The sequence below is a fragment of the Diceros bicornis genome, chromosome 3 (genome assembly GCF_020826845.1).
Source record: "Diceros bicornis minor isolate mBicDic1 chromosome 3, mDicBic1.mat.cur, whole genome shotgun sequence".
Lineage (NCBI taxonomy): Eukaryota > Metazoa > Chordata > Mammalia > Perissodactyla > Rhinocerotidae > Diceros > Diceros bicornis.
Window position 1 is genome coordinate 48,233,595 of NC_080742.1, and position 21,417 is coordinate 48,255,011.

Consider the following 21,417-nt stretch of genomic DNA (forward strand, 5'->3'; position numbering starts at 1 on the left):
GAGGTAACAAACAGAGAGGACAGAAGTAGTTGGATACTTCCTCTGTGCCAGGTGCATGATTCTAAGCCTTCTACATAGAGCCATCTCACTTAATCCTCACAGTAACTCTAAGAGGTCAATAGTATCTCCCTTTTACAAATTAGGAAACTGAGGCAGAAAGAGGTAAGGTTATTGGCTCAAGGTCACAGAGAAGGTAAACGGTGGAGCTGAGCTTCAAACCCAGGCAGTCTGACCACAAAGCTTATTCTCTTAACTATCCCACCATCATTGAAGAATATATTTACAAGATCATTTTAAAAATTACAATGAACCCCAAACCAGAATCTGTATTTTATTTTAGATTTCTTTAAAATTAACTAACAGACACTAGGAAGAGTTTCTTTCACCCAGAGACAGAGGACACTTTCAACACCATGTCATCCAGCTTTTACCACATAGCTGTTTTATTTTGGGTAGTTATTTAAGCCACAGTACATGCAAATAAGTGTAGTTTGAAAGAAAACATGATTATAAGGGGCTTCTACTCTTTGTAAGGAGTATATTTTAATAGACTCCTCTGTAATAGCTTCCTTTATCTTGGCTATCAAAACTCACGAACATTTTCTAGCAGAGAGTACCAATTGCACAAATACAGGGTAGGACAAGATCTCCAGCTTTAAGTTGGCAATTTGAATATCTCACAGTGTGAATGGTCCAAGTTTTATAAACGGAAGAAAAAAACAAAGAAGATGCCAGATTCTTCCATTTAGCTCCATTATTGAAAAAAAATCTACCTCCCACTATCAGTGATAAGTAATAATCAACAGTCACATTTGGGGATGAATATTTGGAGGAAAGTAGAAGCTTATCCCTGGCCAGAATTAAGAAATCTTTTTGTGTGTGTGTGAGGAAGATTAGCCCTGAGCAAACATCTGTACCAGTCTTCCTCTATTTTGTATGTGGGTTGCCACCTCAACATGGCTGACGAGCAGTGTAGGTCCACACCGGGATCCGAACTCAGGAACCTGGGCCACCAAAACGGAGCGTGCCGAACTTAACCACTATGCCATGGGGCCGGCCCCTAAGAAATCTTTTGATTCACTTATTTTCCAGGTCTAAAATTACCAAGGAACTTCTATAATGTATTCTGAGTAGCTTCTTTCCCTAAAGTACAGTCTATATATCCTTTTGATAATAACAATATCATCCATTTCTTATGTGCTTCCTATGAGCAGACGTAGCACCAGCCAAGTGCTTTACAATTCTCATATCTCAGAATCCTTTGCAAAAATGAGCTGGTGGCAGGGAGAGGGAGGGTGGTCGTTATTTCTCCCAATCTACAGATGAGGAAAGTAAAGTCTTGAGATATTAAGTAACTTGCAGCTGGCAAGAGCATTAGCTAGTTTTAGCTGGATTCAAATCCAGGTCTGTTTGACTCCAAATACCTTTCTCCTAAAGGTTACTTGGCTGCTTCGCTTGGAGCCCTGATTGGCTCATCAACTCTGTTCACTAAGCCAGGCCTACTTCTCAGCTGAGTAGGTAACCCGTGATGACCTGTGAACCCTGCGGTGGCACAGCTCACCAGCCAGCTGGCCTCTGTTGTCACCTGTGAAGCTCACAATCCAGTCCCTCTGAATGATGATGGTCAGCGCTGTGCTGGGCAGATTTGCCAAGGCCGCCAGGGTGATCACGGCTGCAGAGCAGGCCACCTACAGAAGGAGGGTAAAAGGAGTTTGGAACCCAGGAATAGACTTTCTCAGCCCATTGTGGTACATCCGGTTATTTATCTGACAGCTTGAGGAGCATCTAAATGAACACACAGACTTTTGAGAGAAAGAGGTTCAATGTAGGTTTGGAGCCAAATTTGTTGATTCTAAACATTTTCTTCTTCCTATCCCATTAGCATCAGATCTGATGCTAATTTGTACCTTGCAGACAGACTCTGCTGTTCTACTGTCTTCATGTCTGTGGGATTTAGGCTCTGATTCACAAATTAGGGGTGAGGAGAACACTGGAGAAAGATTAGCCAGATCCAAAACCGGCGAGCAGGTTTTGCTGTACACTGAACCGTACACTGAAGGGCATTCAGGTCTTGACTTTGACGTTCACTCTCATGGCGCAGGACGGGGGGAGGACACTCACAGTGAACCAGGCATGCCAGACTTGTTCCATCTCCCTTTTGTAGGAGAACACAAGCACCAGGACAACACAGCAGGCGGTGACAGAGGCATTCTGAGTGAAGAGCGAGGCATAAGCAACTGTGAATAGAAACAATATTTACTCTTGGTTTTAAGTGACAGCTTGCAGCTACATCATCATTTAATGCAGAGTAACAGCATTTGACCAAATCTCTGTGCCAACCAGGGTTATCGTTTCCATCGGCAATCGCAGCCTTGAGTAGAAGGCAAAGAGCAGGCTCATGTGCTCGCTAAAGGCAAAGCCTTTGCAACCAAAAGAAAAAAAAAGAGCTGGGGTTTGCAAGTAAATGAAAACATACTTTGAGAGAAGGATGATACATAAAAAGTGAGATAATAGACAAATCAAAAAAATTAAAATTTTTTACTGACATATCACACTCTTCAGGATTTAATTTATGACTGAAGTTATCAATATGGCCTAAGGACCAACAGACTAGATTTTAAATGTTAGCCTTTTCAATGGTGGGGCTTCAGAGAATGCCTTTCCAAGCCTCCTAGGTGGAATGAAAACAATCATGTTGACTAATAATCAAAAGAATAGGAAAAACTTAGGAAATTCTACCTTCTTATTGGGTAAAGGAGAGTTAAAGAGATAGTAGAGCCAAAAGCTGAAAGTGGATCTACATTTGAACAAATAAGTCTCCAGATATTAATTCCTACTTTAGACAGATTACTTGGCAGAAAAGATATCTTTTACACATGGAAATTTTCTTTAATAAAAATAACACTAGTGTGTTATACGTAGATAACACCAGGGTATTAAAAAGAAAACATGTTTTCAGGAATTTAATATTAAAAACATGTAACGAGTGAGAATCTAAAATCTACCATAAAATATTTTAAATGTAGTACTAGAGAAAGACACATGGCTGTATAACTCTTTTTCTAGTTTTTAAACGTTGTATTCTATTGCTGGTAAGTTCATATCTGTATTTTATTTTACTAAATAAGCCAGAACAGCTAGTGAGATCATAATTTACCACATAATTATGTATGTCATAGGTAAGAGTACTACCTTTATTTCTTGGTTTCCTGTCAATCCAATCACCAATTAAGACCCCAAATACTAATACAGATCCAGCCACTACTAAGCCAATCCCTGTGTCTATATAATTCTATCAGGAACACAGACATGGCAAAGTTTCACATTTGGTCTCCCTGCAAGGCAGTAGAAGCAAAGCATGTTTCAATCATTGACCAAAAAGATAGAACAAAGTTAGAATCCAGAAAGGTACATTTCTCCCAAAGGACATGTAATATGCAGGATTTAAAATCAGAATGTCAAAATTATACTTTTATGCAATACAGCTATAACATTTTTTAATGCAACGTAGTCATACTTTAAAAAGCTGGACACAATATGTTTTACAATCTTAAAAGCATCAAAGAGCCAAGAAGCCCATGAGAAACTATCAGAAAAACACTCGTGAGAACTTCAGAACCCCAAGAAGTAAACCCAGGCTACCCTGAGATATCTGCTGACTCCAAAGAAATAAAAAAAAAATTTTTTTTCAGGTGCCGGGGATGGGGGCACCTATAATGTAACAGAGTAAATGCTGTTACTCTGTGAAACAGAGCTACAATTTTGGTGGCCTCAGAAAGTCAGATGATTGAAGTCCATGCCCATCAAAGAGGAGACAAAGATAAAATAGTTCCCACTTTAAGCTGAGATCCCACATAACTCCACCCGCAGGGTAAGTAAGGTTAAACTACAAGTAAGCCAACCCTTGCCTGGACTTATAGTCCAGCTTACCTCATCTGATGGTAAATCTCAAGCCTTGAACTTGGATGAAACTGGTCCCAAATGGCTAGTGCCCACTACGCATTTGGTAGAAGCCAATTAAAATCCCCTCTAAAGGAAGATACTGTCATCTTAGGCTTCAAAATACTCCTACAATAATTTTAAAACACAATGCCCAGCATGTAGTCAAAGATAACCAGTCATACAAGGAAATGAAGCACCATAAGCAAGCTCTGCAATAAATAACAGACAATAGAAACACACACTGGCTGTAAAATAATAATGCTTACTATATTTAAAGAAATAAATGCCAAGTCTGACAATCTGAGCAAGGAATTGGAAACTATGAAAAGTAACATAGTCAGTTTGAAAAAGAACTAAATATAAATTTTAGGGCTGAGAAATATAGCCATAGAAATTAAAATTAAAAATTAAATTGGTTCTCTAGCAGATTCTAATTAGAAAAGTCAGTTAACTGTAGCTATGTCTGAAGAAAAACTCACAATAAAACACAAAAAGACAAATTGAGGGAAAGAGGGTAAGAACAGAAGATGAAAAAGAAGAAAAAGAAAAATATAACGGGCCAGACGAATAGAAAACACAAAATAACATGGTAGATTTAGCTTAACTATATCACTAGTTATCATTAAGCTTAAATGAACTAAATGTTCCGATTAAAGGATGAAGATTGACAAATTGGATTTGAAAATACAACTAGGTGCTCTTTACAAGAAACACATTAAGACAAAAGAAGAAAGATGGCAAGTAAAAGGAGGAATAATGATATACTATGCAAACACTAACCCGAAAGAATCCATGTCACTAAACTGATGTCAGACAAAGTAAACTTCAAGGCAAAAAAAGCATTGCTTGAAATAAAGAGGATCACTTATTAATGGTAAAGGCTCCATTCATCAGGAAGACACAAAAATTCCAGTTTTGTATGTATCTAATAACAAGGGCTCAAAATATATGACTTGAAAATGTGTAGAATTAAAAGAATAAATAGACAATCATTGTGGGAGATTTTAACTCACCACCTGCCTCTTGGTAATTGACAGCACAAGCAAAAAATATAGATACATATTAAGGGCATACTTAGATGTATTTTATATATTATATAGAGAGATGGATGTGTGTTCTACTTAAAGTTTACATAAAACACACCGTCCCTGACAACTTCAGAGTGCACGTGCTTTTTAAGCACATGAAACATTTGTAGCAACTGACCAGACAATGGATCATAAAACAAATCTTAATTTCAAAATATCGAACCATACAGAAGATGTTCTCTAACTTCAAGGCAATTAAGCTAAAAGTTGATTTTAAAAAATCAGAAATTCTTCATATGTTTGTAAATTAAGGACTTCATTTCTAAATAATCCATAGGTCAAAGCAGCAATCATAAAGGACATTATAAAATATTTTTAACAAAGCAGATCAGAACTTGTCAAATACAGCTGAAGTACTGCTTAAAGAGAAATTTATAGTCTTAAATGTATATTTTAGAAAAGAAAGGCTGAATTTAGCTAACTATATATATTAAGAAGTTAGAAAGGGCACAGCAAATTAAATCCAAGAAAACAGAAGAAAAGCAATAATGAAGGTAACAGCAAAATTTAATGAAATAGAAAAATGAGATACAATAGAAAGGCTTAATAAAGCCAAAATCTGGCTCTTGGGAAAAACTAATAAAATAAATTGTGGTTTATTATACAATGAAATAGCCAGCCATGGTGGTCTAGTGGTTAAGATTTGGTGCTGTCACCACCGCAGGCTGGGTTTGTTTCCCAGTCAGGGAACCACAACACCTGTCTGTCAGTTGTCATACTGTGGCAGCTGCATGTTACTGTTATGCTGAAAGCTATGCCACTGGTATTTCAAATACCAGCAGGGTCACCGGTGGTGAACAGTTTTCAGAAGGGCTTCCAGACTAAGAGAGACTAGGAAGAAGGATCTGGCCACCCACTTCTGAAAATATTGGCTATGAAAACTCTATGAATAGAAGCAGAGCATTGTCTGATATGGCACTGGAAGGTGAGAGGATGGTGCGAAAAGACCAGGCAGGGTTCTGCTCTGCTCTACACAGGGTGTCTAGGAGTCAGAAGTGACTCGAAGGCACTAGCAACAAATACAATGAAATATTGTACAGCAATGAAAAGTACCAACCCAGGGCTGCTTGCAACAGCATGTGTATTACAAACATAATGTTGAGCAAAAGAACCAAGACATTTATAGAAAGTTCAAACTAAACTTGAACTAAACTCAACTGTAGCATTTAGGGATGCCTAAACCAGTAGTAAAACTATAAAGAAAAGCAAGGAAGTGAATGTCACAGAAGTGAGGTTCATGGCTACTTCTTTTTTTTTTTTTGGTGAGGAAGATCGGCCCTGAGCTAACATCTGCCAATCCGCCTCTTTTTGCTGAGGAAGACCAGCCCTGGGGTAACATCCATGCCCATCTTCCTCCACTTTATATGGGATGCTGCCACAGCATGGCTTGACAAGCGGTGCATTGGTGCACGCCCAGGATCCGAACCGGCGAACCCTGGGCTGCCGCAGCAGAGTGTGCTCACTTAACCACTTGCGCCACCTGGCCAGCCCTCATTGATGAGAAAGGGCTGTGATTGAGAAGGGCCCCATGAGGGACTTCTTGGGTGCTGGTTACATCCTAGTTTTTGACTTTACTGGTGGTTTCATGTATTCGCTTTATAATTATTTATTATAATCATTCCTTACACGCGTATATGTTTTATGCACTTTCCTCTATTTGGTAATTCAAAATATATGTGTGTCTGTATATATATACATATATATATTTTTTTTTTTGAGGAAGATTAGCCCTGAGCTAACATCTGTTGCCAATCCTCCTCTTTTTTGCTGAGGAAGATTGGCCCTGGGTAACGTCTGTGTCCATCTTCCTCCACTTTATATGGGACGCCACCACAGCATGGCTTGACAAGCGGTGCATAGGTCTGGGCTTGGGATCCAAACCTGCGAACCCCGGGCTGCCGAAGCAGACAGCACGAACTTAACTGCTGTGCCACTGGGCCGGCCCCCCAAAATATTTTATAGTAAAAATATACATACATTTTGCATTGAATACTTTGAGACATTCTAATTATCTATTAGAGTTCTTTTAATTATTAAAAATACATTAATTTCATTTTGATTCATCTTTCTCATATTGATAAGGTACAATTTATATAAATCAAAAATCTTGGACTAATGAGGTAGATCAGAGTTGCTCCTAAAATGCATATATCCATTAATTATTAAATAGTAAAAAAATATGTATTTCTTTAAAGCAAATTTTGCCTTTTAACTCAGAGGAAGTAAAATCCTGTCTAGCGCTAATTTGCTTTTAGAGAGTAGCCTGGTGCTAAACAAAAACACAGGCAACAATAAAGCACACGGGTTTGCTCAACAAGTTAGGGGATTCTCAGGGCTTCTGCTTTGTTTTTCTTTGGTTCAAAGCAGTCTTCATTTGTCACTGAGTGACCACTAGGGAAATATTCAATCATATTCCTCTTCTCAAGTCTAGAGATGGAGGGAGAGAAGTGAGCAAACCATTACACTGCAATACATGCTTTAAATGTAGCCCAAAGTGTGATGGAAGAACACAGAAATGGCAGCAACTCAACCTGGGAAGGCAGGACAGGGGCTTTGAGTGAATGTAACCCCTGAGGAACATCTGAGGGCCAAGAGGGAGTTGAGCTAGCAAGGCGGTTTGAGGTGGAGATAGCTTTCTAGGTTGGGAGAACCACGGGTTCAAAGGTCTAGAGAAAAGAGAAAGCATAACTGCAAACAAGAAAATCCAGAGGTTGGGATGTAAAAGTTAGAGGGAGTCGGAAGGAGGGAGGAGGAAGCAAGTCCAAACGAGGATTCCCTCTTTCCCAGAAGAAACAGAAGAGAGGTGGATCATGAAGCCACTGTGCCCCTGTGTGGATTCCCAGCTGCAGGGGCCTCATCTCTGGCCTTTAAAACATACCCACTCTCCCCGTGGAGCTGTGGGCTAGACTCTGTCTCAGGTATTCACCCAGGAACCCTCTCCTGCTTCCCTCCTGCCCATCTTGACCATCACTCCTTATTCTCACCTTCCTGACATCCTCGCCAAAATGACTCCTGATCCCCATCTGTGCCAGCCACTGCCATCCCAGTCTTCCTGGTCTCCTCCTGCAACCTCCAGTGTGTCCTTCTTGTTTTAGAGATCCCTGTTGAAAGTCCTCTTCATCTGCTCCCACCACCCTCCATCTACTTGTGTTCCTGTATCTTCTATAGAGGCTACCACCAAGTCAGATCCATCTTTGCAACCCTCATCCAGAACAGCCCTACTATAGTGGCAGGGATTCCACATCTATTCTTTCCTTCCTTCCTTCCTTTCCTCACGCCTGCATGCTCTCCTTTATGTATTCATGCATTCTAAATTTAGTGAGCGTCTACTATCTTTCAAGTATTTTGCCAGGCACTGGGAGTAAAGTGGTAAAAAAGATAGACAGGGTTCTTACTCTTCTGTTATCCAGGGATAACAGACAATAGACAATGAGCTATAACCCAGTGTGATGAGTTTCATGTTAGATGGGGCTGGTGCCACCCGGTAACGCCACAAGCCAGTCATGGAGGAACCATGGCAGGTCGCTTAAGAGGCCCTCTGGAACCCAAAGGGCAGCATAAGGCACTGAGGAAGGACGTCAAAGTTGGACATACCATCTCTTGATACAGGAGCACTACCCAGCCACCCACCCCAAAGCTGGAAGACTAGCGCCTTGAGTCCTTCACACCTGTAGAGATCACCAACCCTGTGGCCTCTCCCCAGCGCACCCCCATTCTTTACCGCCTCAGCAATGCCTGAGGCATCAGGGTTTTGCTGTTCATGTCACAGCCCAGCACTGGACAAATCTTCCAGTGACAGGCACTGCATTGAAGAGCAGGGTCTTTGGCGGGTATCACAGCCTGCTCCAGGTCAGCCCCACTGGTCCCCAGCTGGTATCAAGAACTTCTTGGGAGCTGGCCTCTCACATCAGGAATTCCCTGGACTGTTTCCAGATCTTCCATCTGGCCCAGCCAGTGGGGAGGGTCTGGCAAGGGGTATATTACCCCTCCCTGGCTAATCTCACTTCAAATTCATATCACTAACCATAAGTGGGTCCTTAGGCTACTCCGCCCTCAGACTGCATTTTTCTCATCCCTTTACTTTCCCACTCTACTGACTTCTCTTCTCTCCTGAAATCTTTCCTATCCTCACTCTGAGCTGATGGCCTTGTTTCCTATGTCACTAAAGATATAAAAGCAGTGGAAGAGGACTTCCTTGAGTTCCCATCATCGCACCTGCCCACCTACCCACAACTGTGCTCTGCCTTCCTTCCTGTTCCGATGGGCACCTGTCTGCACCACTTACAACAAAACCAACTCCTCACCACACCTCTCTCCCCTCCTTCAGGAGTATATCAATTCTTTTTGATATATAAGATGTATACATAAGTGATATATCCTTATTATATTAAGGTTAGATCAAAAGGAAATATTTCATATAAAACACTGGGGAAAATCACTTAAAATATTTATCCTAAGGGTGAAATCTACATTTGAAGGTAGAACAGTCACATGGCTTCTATCAGTGATAGGACAGCTCCAAAGGGTCACCACAGGGAGACAGAGCAATAGGTTACAGATGCAGCCCCAATAAGATACTTGAGTCAGGGAGCCTGGTGGGCCTGGTTGACATGGTAGAGAAGGGGTGTTCTTAGGCCTGCTCTAAGCCAGCCCTGCAATAGATCTTCCATGTAGCAGTCAATGTCACGGTCAGTCACGTCCCAGATGTTACTCAGAAATGGGACAGCCAGCCATAATATACACGAGAACAATGCCAGCAATCAACACCAAATGCCAAATCATCAGACAAATGGCCCATTGTGGTGGTGAAGGACTTCTGAACACTCAAAGACCTTCTGAGCCCAGGCATGCAATTCTGTACCTTCCAAGGACACATGATTATGGCCCTCAGTGATGATTTGGTGGCTATTATTGGTCTGGGAATTCATTCCAATACATCTACAATGAGCGTGCAGCATCCTTTCTAAAAGAAAGCCTCCTCTTGGACCAAGGGATAGGGAAGAGGACAAGAGGGAACTCGAGTTATGACTATTACTTGCCGTGATCAATAAATGGGCTTCTGTTTAAAGATCCCAGATGTCGAGAGTATCCTATTATATTGGCCTCACACAGGCTGAGGAGAAAGTAAAAATTAGAACAGCTGCTGAAAGCTTTCAGTTCTCTCTTTCTTTATTAAGTCTGATGACTCAGACTGAATTGGAGCTTTTTGTAACAGCCAGGCACATCCTCCTTGCATAAATGAGAGAACATGCAGCCCACTTATTACAGTGCCTCACATATAGAAAACACTCAATCAACTGTGGTAATAATGTGATGACAAGTAGTACATATTCTATTCTGCTGCATAATGTCTCTCACAATGAGAACAACCCTTAAAAGTAAACTGTATACTGAAATGTATTACCAAACTGGAAAGTGAAACAAAAGATAATTTCATGTATGGTTAAAAAGTTTCCATTTCACTGGGCTAAAGAGACCAGGTGCAGGAAAACAAGAAACCTCAAGTCTCTTTTGGGGCACTGTCTCGGTATTCTGAGCACCCGATTTCCAATATGGTGGTGGAGTGCCCCACACCAACAAACAATTCTCAGACACCAGCAGGGTGTCCAAGAATTCAACTCAGTTCTGACACTATCTCCGCAGAGATAGATCAGATTCCACAGGTTAAGTGTTCAGTCCTACTGTCCCCCCACCCCACAACCTGAAGACACCAGTCACAAGCCCAGGCTGTTACCTGTGTTTCTGACCAACGGCTACAGATTGGAGGATCCAAGGACCCCCTCCTTGGACTTCAGATGCCTGTTGCAAGCTCAGCTTGTTACCTGTACTTCTGACCGACCGGCTATAAATCAGAGGTTCCCACAACCCCCTTCTTGGGTTTGGTTAATTTGCTAGAGCGCCTCACAGAACTCAGAGAAACATTTTACTTACTAGATCACCAGTTTATTATAAAAGGATATAATGCAGGAGTGGCCAGATGGAAGAGATGCACAGGGCAAGTTATGGGGAAGGGTGCAGAGCTTCACGCCCTCTCAGGGTGAGCCACTCTCTCAGCACCTCCATGTGTTCACCAACCCAGAAGCCCTCCAAACCCAGTCCTTTTGGGTTTTTATAGAGGCTTCATTACATAGGCATGATTGATTAAGTCATTGGCCATTGGTGATTGATTCAACCTCCAGTCCCTCTCCCTTCTCCCCAGAGGTTAGGGGTTGGGACTGAAAGTTCCAACCATCTAATCATATGGTCGGCTCCACTGGCAACCAGACCCCACCCTTAGGTGCTTTCCGAAACTTACCTCATTAACATAACAAAAGACGCCTTTATCACTCTCATCATTTAGGAAATTCCAAAGGTTTTAGGAGTTCTGTGCCAAAATGGGAATGAAGACCAAATATATATTTCTTATTATAAATCACAGCATCACAGGCACCATTTCTCTTTTCTGTTAAACAGCAACATGATATAGTGAAGAATGAGTTTTAGTTTTACTTTCGTTTAAAATCATTTCTGTTACCTAGTGAAAAAGAACAATTTCCCCTCTAGAGAAAAAGGACATCTATGTAGCAAATGGAAAGCAGCTGCCATTTTCTCTTTTTCTTGTTAATAGAACATCAATTTTATTCAGGGAGACAGTGCACCCATAGCCCAAGGGGATGAATCACAATGGATGTAAGTCACTTACTGCGATGCCATTTCCCAGATGCCCTATAGCTGGGATTGGCCTCTGACTGTTCTAGCAACTGAGAAGTAAGCAGATGTCTCCTGGGGGCTTCTGGAAAAGATTTTGCTTTCGATAAAAGAGGCAAGTGCAAGAGAAGAGCTTGCTTCTGCTGTTCCCCGTCCAGGCCCTTGCCTTTGAATGTGTCCGTGATGCCTAGAACTGCCACAGCCGCCTTGCAATCATGAGTTGACCGTGTCAGAAGCCAATCGGCTGAGTGTGACAGGGCAGATGGGCAGAACAAGCCAGGGTCTTGATGGCATTGCTGAGCTGCTGAACCAACCCTGACTGGATAACTTCTGGACTTCTTATTTAGTAAGTAATGAATGTTCTTTAAGTTTCAGCGCTTGTCAGTTGACTTTTCTTTTACTCGCAGCCAGAAACATTTCCAACAGATACACAGACCTTCAATTACTGGTTCCACGACTGTCCATATTCCCAGTATCTAAATTTAACTATTGTTAATATTTACCACATTTGCTTTATCTCTGTGCGTACATGTATTTTTGTATATGTTGAAAATAAGTTGTAGACATCATAACATTTCAGCATATATCTCCTAAAAATGAACACATTTTCCTTCATGACCACAATGCCATTATCCTTCCTAAAAATATTACTAATTCTCTGATATGATCTGAGACCTAGTCCATGTTATGCCCCAAACGTCTTTTTGTGGTTAGAGAAAACTTCCATTTAAATGGTACAAATGGGACTTGGGATTTTGTTTTACTTTTTCTTCTTCTTTTAGTCAAAAAGGAAAATTCACCACTCCTTCCTCCCGTAACAACAAAGTTTCCTTCTCCAGGCCATTATGACTTCTGAGCCCAGGAGAGCCCCTGGGAAGATCTGAATAAAGCTTTGGAGTTAAGACTGTCACAGATCACCTGATAGCCTCAGCCACATATCTTTCAAAAGTATTGTAAGAATTCCCATTGGAAACTTACTTGGGATTGAGCTCCTGGTGTACTAATGCGCTTCTCCATTAGACAGCAGGGCAAAGGACTGGGAACAGTCAGTGCGGAGTAAAGCATCATCTCTGGGAGGCAGGTTTCTCTAATTTGGAGGCCTACTTTATCCCTCCTCCCCAAACAACCCTACACATCCCACTCCACAATTTACGTGTAACAGTGTGAAAAAAGGAACAGGAGATGACATTTTTTTAACCCACGGTTGTAGTAATTATAATGCTAATTTTGTATTTGAATAGTCAACACTCTTTATAGACATAATTAGGAAAAATTAAGATGCCACCACACTCTGGAGGAGAGACAGATGAGAAAACAAAGCTAATTGTTTTGTGACAGACATTTAAATTAGTGAAATCAATTGAGATTTTTGTAAAATATTGTTATGTAAAAGGACCAATGTTGCCTATCTTTGCTTATTTCTTTAACTGCCCATTCTACTTACTTAAAACCACAGTGCTCAGAGGAACTGTGCAATTTCAGATTGATGATCTGAATGCAGCAGTGTGGGCTCCACAAAGCCACAGAGGCCATGTGCCCCCTTTCTCAAGTAGAGCTTTCTAGGGTAATGTCTGACCAGAGATTTACCTAAACCACTTTTCTCTCTCTTTATTCACCTGGTTCTTGTGGTTTTAGTTTGTCTTTTTTTTTCATTTCCAGAATTTTCACCTTCATTTAATTCTCCCACCATTACCAAATGCTAGGAGAAAAAGATTTTAAATAATGAAAAATATATTTAAACTACTCTAGTATGGTCATAAACTGGAAGAAGTCAATGTACTTTAGCTTAATTCCAATTGGATTCCTCTAAAACTGTTAATATTTCATTTACTTCAACTGCAGAAAGTTAATTGTGTAATTTATTATCAGGGCTTTATTGCATATGAATAAAGTCATAGCATTCCCATGCTATGCTATCAACATATCTGTTGACAGATAGAGGCCTATTATTATGCTCAAAACCAGTTATTTTGGGAGAAATACTCAGCTAGCTATAATCAGAGACTCACAAATTTATCACACACAAAAAAATGGTTAAAGATATGTTTTGACCAAATTATCTGTGTTACCTTTCAACCCAAGAACAATGGTATAAGTAATTTATCCTTCTTTAACATGTTATTTTTTCAACTTTAATTTTTCAAAAGGGCAAATTTGTTAAGCTTAGTATAACTAATTCAAGCCATAAATAAAATCTTTGTTATGTTTTCACGAACATGTATCCCTGAGAAGCAAATGCTTGCTTCTGCTAACGACTATTTTACTTCTAAATGGAATTAAAAAGAGGAATTTCTAAAAATTTAACATTTTGCTTACCGAGCATAGACAACAGGAAGGCTTGGATCTTTCGCTGGACCCCCAGAGGCCGTATAGAAAGATGAATTACAAAGCAATGAGGGAACGGCTTCTGAACACACATGGGCGTTGCTACCACTTTGTACAGCAAGTGCTGGAGGTGCAAATATTTCCTGTGGTCTGTAGAAAGAGGCCAGCAGTTTCTGCTGCCAGTGACTTCACGGCACAGCATATGCTCTGGTGGGGGCCCTTCTGGCCTGGAGGTCGCTGCACTGGAAAAAGAGGACACATCGCCTCTCTTGCCTCAACATGGACAAGGGCAAGAGATGTCCAAAACATCCCTGTCTTAAAAAAACCTAGGACACACGCAGAAGCATTCGTTAAGGTTTTTAAAGAAGAAAGTTTCATTTTGCACTTTGAAATATGTCAGAAATTGCTTAGCGGCAAACAAGAGCTGGCCCTCTGCACAGCCAGAGTGGCCACACACCTCCAGATGGCCTCCCTGCTTAGAGAGTGTCCCCTTAGGACCATGGCTCCCCAGGCCTTCCCACGGCTGGCTGCCCAGCACCTTTCTCTTTCTCCCTCCAGGCCCTGAAGCATTGATGCTCATCTGCGGCGCCGCATTCCCTCAGCAAACAGTACTGGCCAGGCCCTGAACAGATGACTCCTACTAAAGGTTAATGCCAAGCAAAAGTCTTGGGCTGGTCCTCCAGGGTTGATCGGCCTTCTTTCGAAGAGCAATGTAAACCTAACAAAAAGGTGTTCAGTTTTTTTACAGGAATTTCAGGAATCAGTAGTTTCTCTTGGGTGGAGGAGGGTGGGATTGGGGATGGTTCCAGTTCTTTGGTTCATAACATAATGGATAACACTTAGTAGCAGCTGTGGCCCAACAAATCTTTCTTTTTTCTGTCCCAAAACCTTAGAACAATGAGTAAAGGATCCTTGAGGCCCTGATTGACTTCAATAATGACCTAAAATATTTCTCTCAGACAGGCTCAGATTCTTAAGACTGCCTCCATGTTTAGTCCCTGCATCTTGTTCACAGTTAACGGCAGAGAGTTAGTTGAGAAATCTAAGAAAGCTTTTACATAATAAATGTTCTACCAAAGAAAGCCAAAAAGACATCATGAAAACATTCAATTTGACACATTCCAGATAAATTATTTAAATTTTTCTGCAAATGCTTTAGCCTAAAATAAATGGTCATGTTTGCAGAAATGTGTATGATACCCCACATTTGTCAAAGCTCCTCTCCCATCTGAAAGTGCTGTAGTCCTGGTGACTGGGGGGCTGGCAGGGAATGACATAAGCCCCATGAGGGCAGGGCACACACCTGCTCTATTTACCACCCTATATCAGGTCCCATGCACAGGGCTGGACATAGAGCAAGCACTCAAGAAATGAGCCCATTTGCTATATTTACGTGTGTAAAAATATAGTAATATCACCAGGCCTGACCTGTAGGGCAAAGAATAAAAAAGATATGTGGCCACTTCATCTTTGATGTACACACGTGTAATGCCACGTGGAGGAAAAAAGGAGCAGGTGGAGTAGTTCTTTTCAAAAGGAAAATATTCACAATATACGGAAATATTAACACAACATTGACGCTGCAGGCGGTTTCCCTAAGCAGGATGAGGCTGGAGTCAAAAAAGCCAGTTTAGCACACTAGGCAGAAACTTGCTGGTTCTTGGGAATGGGATAAGAATGTTGCAGTACTTATCAAATGGCACACACACACACATTATATTATAGATGTATCTATATGCATATACATACACAGTATATACATGCATATGTACGTAAGTATATGTACAGTACATATATTTAAACAAAAATTCCTGTGATCTACCTCAAACTTTCCATAATAAATCAAAGATACTTTGATCATGAATAGAGAAATAATGAAATGATTCCCAAAGTTTGGACTGAAGCGGGGGACGGGAAGAACTCTGTTCTTTATTTAGCATAAGACAACCAGCATCCTAAAAGTAACTTTCTCTACATAAACTATAAAAATCATTTCAAAACTTACCACTTTATGCTTTCCATACCTTTAAGGAACAAAACTGACATATCCGAAGTCAATATTAAAAGAAGAGAAAGGGGATTATTCCCTGGCCCCGGGGAAGCCAGCCCTTCTCTCTTTTAAAAGATATTTCTTATTTTGTTGTTGTTTTAAGTAAGAGGAATTGGGAATTGAGAAATTGTTGTGAGGCTCGTACATAGTAGTAGACGGGTTTTCACTCTCCAAAGGAGAATAATTTTGCCCTCACTACACATTGCCAGATAGAATTTCACACTTGATTTAGTAACCCTGCGGCAATTGAAACTTTAAGTTAAATGGCTCAAAGGAGCACAAGGAGGAAGCGATGGGGAACCAGATCAGACAGAAGGTCTCCCCAGAGGCATGCACATCCCAGTTCAGACCAGTCTTATTTCCCAGCCTGGCCGCACTCCTCCTACAGACACTGGTCAGCTTTCCTCCCAGCGCAGGAACTGCTGACACCTGGGCCCAAGCACAGATTCGGTCAAACCGCCTGCGTTCAGATCCAGGCTCCTCCACCCACCAGCCGTGTGGCTGCAGTCAAGTTCATTGCTTTCTTCAAGCCTCAGTTTCTCACCTCTCAAATGGGGATAATAATAGTACTTACCTCTCAGAGTGGGTTATGAAGATTAAACAGGAATGATAATGCACAAGGGTGCTTAGAAGAGTGTCTGGGGTGGAGTTAGTATTCAAAAGAGCATAGCTATTGCCATTTATTATTAGCAGTATTGCATTTTCAATTATTATTATTATCATCATCATCATCATTATTATTACATTCAAGGAGTTTGGTCTGACTTGAGGTAAAAGTGTGAAATGGCAATCAACATGAGGGGTAGTTTTGGGAAGATAATAAGTAGTTTTGGGAAGATAAAATTAAACCCCCAAACATTTTCTCTCCTTTCTCTCTATGCCAGCCCATCATCCCTAAAGTTTTGGGATTAATTTAGGCATTCCCCTGGGATTAAGGTAACAAGCTGAGTCCCTCAGAACATGATCCATACTGATAGGAACAAAGCCATCAGAGTGACATAGAGCACAATAAAAAATGTAGTTTTACTCTTTTAAATTAATTCTTAAATAACTAGGGCATAAATAGATTTTCCTCATAAAAATTAGAACAATATAGATAAGGACAAACTTTCCTTTGACCACCATCCCCGATTCTAGAGCCCTCCCCAGATATAAGCGCTGTCATCAGGGTGGAATGCAACCCTCAGACCTCGTCCATAGAAAATATACACTGTTCATTTGGTTCACATAAATGGACTCATATGATATTTGGCAACTGCTTTTTTCATTCAATGATGTCTAGAGATGTTTCCATGTTAATATATATAAATAATTCTAGTTTATTCATTCTTTTCAATGTATGCTTATTCCTAATAATCGAATGGATTGGTTCAATAGGTCTGATGAGTATCCATCCCTGGCCCTTCTGTCTGTTCCAGAAGCAGTTGCTTTGTGGGAGAAATGCCACCAGTTTGGGAGTCTGGAGATTTGTTCTTTGGTTCTAGCACTTCTAACTAGAAGTGAGACCTTGAGATAATCATTAAGGCACTCTGCACTTCAGTTCCTTTATCTATTAAATGAGAGAATTGGATTACATGGTTTCTAAGTTCTCATGCAGCTACAATAATCAGGGTTTTGGGTATTGAGACAGAAAAGCTACTCCCTCCAGCTGTCGGAATGAAGAAAGTTGTGTGAGTGGAAAAAGCTGATGATTTTTGAAGAGGTTATTCCTGCAAATAGGTATGTGCTTTCCACAAAGTTAGATCCATTTATAAACTAAAGTCTGGCTTACCTCATTCTTTTAATGTGCACATTGTATTCAATAGTATGAGGGCTTTGGCATCACAAGGGTCAAGATATTCCTGAGTAGTCACAGAAGCACAAATTCTTCTGGTAGAATTTAGTTGAAAGTAATTGCAGCTGGGCTGTTTATTGGGGGATGCAATTAGGGCGTTAGAGCGCAAATTTGGGAAAGTGAGTGCTAAAAGGGAGGGATTGCAGTGCCCTAAAAACGTTCGTTCAATTATTTTTTCAACATTTATTCAATGCCCACTATGTCCAGTGGTGGAGATATTAAAATAAAGAACCAAGATTGTTAGCCTTTGTGCTTCCAAAATCTCAGCCATTGCCTGTTCTCCATCCAAAGGCTGTCTGCATTATGGAGTAGTTCTCTTGCTCCCCAATCCATCACCAACGTACTCTGCTGCTGGAGAGTTCAGATGAAGCCTTGAAGAGCTACTTGTCAGCACGTCTTTTTAATGAGATTCCCTTCAACCTCACCATTAATGTTTTAATCAATAGAGGAGAGAGGGGTGGTTAACAATAACCATTTTAATACTCTTAACAGTGTTTCTGGAATATATTTTTTAAATTATCATTACTGAGACCAAAAAGAAACATTCTTTCATCAAAAAATAGAAAACCGGGACCTATTATGGTGTAGATGAACAGTGATGAGGTTTAGTGTGTGTGGGGAGGTTGAATGTGAGGGTTGCAATGTTGGACGAGGGGAAGATGGAGACCCAGCAAACCTTCACCTACCTTCTTCCCTTTACTCTCTGAACTGCGGTAGGTTGTAAAGACTTGGGGAGTCCATAGCATTTCTTGTCCCACACTCCCTGCTGCTGAGCCTTCGGAGAAGCTAAGTTCCACTCCTTTGCCCTACACTCTCACATTCTGTCGGAACAGTTCACATCCGAAACCACATTCCCACTCCACAGAAGCAATCCCAGAGCTCTAAGTTTTAGGGGCTCCAAAATTTATTTGTTACTTCACTCCCAGGATTAGCCTTGTCTACGGGATTAGAGATACAAGCACAGAACCTCCCAGCCTCATCGGGTTCTCTAGTTGACTACAGAAGTCAATCTGCAGTCTCCAGCCTTTAGACTCCCTGCCTACCTGCATCAAACAGAGTTATAGTAAAGCCAACATTGGAATAGACCCTAGTTTTCTTTCATAGGATGCTAAACATAAATCCATGAAGGGCTGAGCAAATCTTCCCTTGCCTCATCTCCCACCACCACCCACCCCCAAGCCTCCTCACACTAACCACAACAGTTTAGAGCCTGCAGAGACAAAGTCTAGTGGTCTTAAGTAAAACTGTAAGGTAGTCTCATTGGGTTTTTTGCTCCCTTTCCTTTGCAGTGACTTCCCCCTGTGCTCTCCCACTGCCTCTGGATGCCAAGGGTCCTGATTCCAGGCTCCCCACTGCAGGAGAACCTTCTCAGCCTCACCAGTCATCACAGTGCCCGTTCCCAGGGTCCTTGTTAATGGTCCAGACCACAGAGAAAAGGATGGGATCGATGCATACATCCTCCTCATCTCTGAGCCCTGGGAATAGATGTCTGCCCCATACTTCCCAAGGGAGTGACATCGTATAAGAGGGTCCCTGGAGACAATGTTTTAAAAAATTTGTCTCTGGGGCCGGCCCAGTGGTGCAGCAGTTAAGTGCACATGCTCCGCTTCGGCAGCCTGGGGTTGGCAGGTTCGGATCCCGGGTGCACACAGATGCACCGCTTGTCAAGCCATGCTGTGGTGGCGTCCCACATAAAGTAGAGGAAGATGGGCACGGATGTTAGTCCAGGGCCAATCTTCCTCAGCAAAAAGAGGAGGATTGGCATCGGATGTTAGCTCAGGGCTGAATTTTCCTCACAAAAAAAACCCCACATTTGTCTTAAATGGTATATTTCAGACACTACCACGTGAAAGGGGGTTAGAGTGTTTTAGGTGATAAGTTTTTTCTGAAGCACCTTAAATCTCCCCACATTGCCCTGGTAAGAATGGAAATTCATTATTCTATGAATGAATTTCCCTAAAATCTCTTTTCATCCTCAAAACTGGAGGGCTGTAATCAGGGAATGAAATTGCCTACAGTTCAGCAAAACACAAGAGATTAGAACATATAAATTATCTTTTATGTAAACTGAAAACAAGTCTAATCATCAGTAAACTAAAACTGGATTATATGCACACTTTGGCAAAAATACTGTGGACTTTAAAAAGCAGTCAGTAAATCTACTAATGTCTGTGTTAGGCTGAGATTCTCAAAAATATTCCATATAGACTGCTCATGTATACATACACTCCTTTTCTGATAAATCATTCCATTTATATTAATTTGATGGCAGAAAAAGCTTTGACTGGCTTAATCTTGAAATTTCCCTTTTAAGTGAAAATATTTGAATTATTGAAAACAGATTTCATTTTACATAAAGAGTTAAAAATGCACGTGTATATTGTGTGTGTATGTGTGTTTAATAAATTTTTTAGAATTCTATTTTGTTTCCACTATGACTAAGAGCATTCTAGTAGGTGGAAAGAAGAATATGTGAAATTGAATAAAAGGTCTAAGGTCCTTTCTTCCTCATTTTCATTCATTTGCAACCCTTTCCACAGTACCAGACTCTGTTAAAATTTAGTTCTATTTGAGGCGTTTATATGTAAATGTTATCTTGCCAAGACATCTCCAGAGGTATTGGGGAAAATTACAGAAATCTAAAAGCTATGCAAATAGTCTTAGAGAAAAACCCGACAAGTTCTGAAACCCACCGAGTGTCGCTCTGGGAGCCCAGACCCCTGAATTCCGCAGGCATGGGAGCCATCTCAAGTTCAAGGCCTTCCTTTCACCTTTATCCCTCCCTGTGAACTGCTTTGCATTTTTGTCTTAACCGCTATGTGACTTTCAGGCATTCTTATCACTTTTTTCCTCACATCAACCTTATTTTGCCCCCGACAGTGAGGCAAACAACCCTGAAAAATTTTGGAAGCGTCATTTCCATATTGCAAGTCATCATATTGCATCTGCTGAAATCCACTCATCACTTCTCAGCTAGTCATGGTAATTTAATATTCCACCCTTTAGATCTCTCGTGCGCACTGCTATTTCCCTAAACGATAAGATAACATGCAGGAAACCGTGTAGGGCAAAGATAGCAGCGAACACCAGCAAGGCAGAGAGGCTGTTTTTATTACTGTGATTTCCTTGTGTTGTACACACTGTGATATCCAGCTAGACAAGCTCTGTGGTTAATATTATATTTGAAAAAGCAAAGATTCCAAGTTCTGCAAAATTTGCATTCTCAAAGGCTGTCTTCTTGATTTTCTATATTTTAAAAACAATCTTCTGAAAACTAAGATCAGATTTAAATCGGCTTTGCAAATTCCAGCAAGAAACTGAGTCCACATCGCTTGAGGATCTATTCTGTCGACTTCCTTTGCTTCCTCCTAGCCAAAAAGATAAACCATTTAAAAATTTTTCATAATTACTCAAAAAAAATTTTTTTAAGTATTCAGCATACAGCTAGCTAGGCTCCCTGGGAGATATGGTACAGAAGGAGAAAGGGACAA

General features: G+C 40.9%; 2 long non-coding RNA genes across 6 annotated transcripts in view; one reads left to right on the forward strand and one right to left on the reverse strand.

Annotated features, from left to right (window-relative positions):
• Positions 1 to 21,417, forward strand: part of LOC131395204 (uncharacterized) — a 123,382-nt gene that overhangs the window by 16,456 nt on the left and 85,509 nt on the right. The window contains exons 4-6 of one of the 4 annotated variants that reach the window (XR_009216290.1): positions 11,876 to 12,063; positions 14,601 to 14,771; positions 19,216 to 20,271. The exons of 1 other annotated variant lie outside the window; for it this stretch is intronic. This is a non-coding gene — a long non-coding RNA (uncharacterized LOC131395204). Of the gene's footprint in view, positions 1 to 11,875; positions 12,064 to 14,600; positions 14,839 to 19,215; positions 20,272 to 21,417 lie in introns of those variants that run through there. 2 more of the 4 variants (XR_009216293.1, XR_009216289.1) reach the window with 2 other exon arrangements.
• On the reverse strand, positions 3 to 14,134 carry LOC131395216 (uncharacterized). Of its 2 annotated transcripts, none has more exons than XR_009216304.1 (3): positions 14,034 to 14,134; positions 11,326 to 11,472; positions 3 to 2,237 (listed from the first exon to the last, which is right to left on the reverse strand). It is a non-coding gene; the product is annotated as an uncharacterized LOC131395216 (long non-coding RNA). The 2 variants fall into 2 exon arrangements; XR_009216303.1 differs by lacking the exon at positions 14,034 to 14,134 and adding an exon at positions 11,713 to 11,923.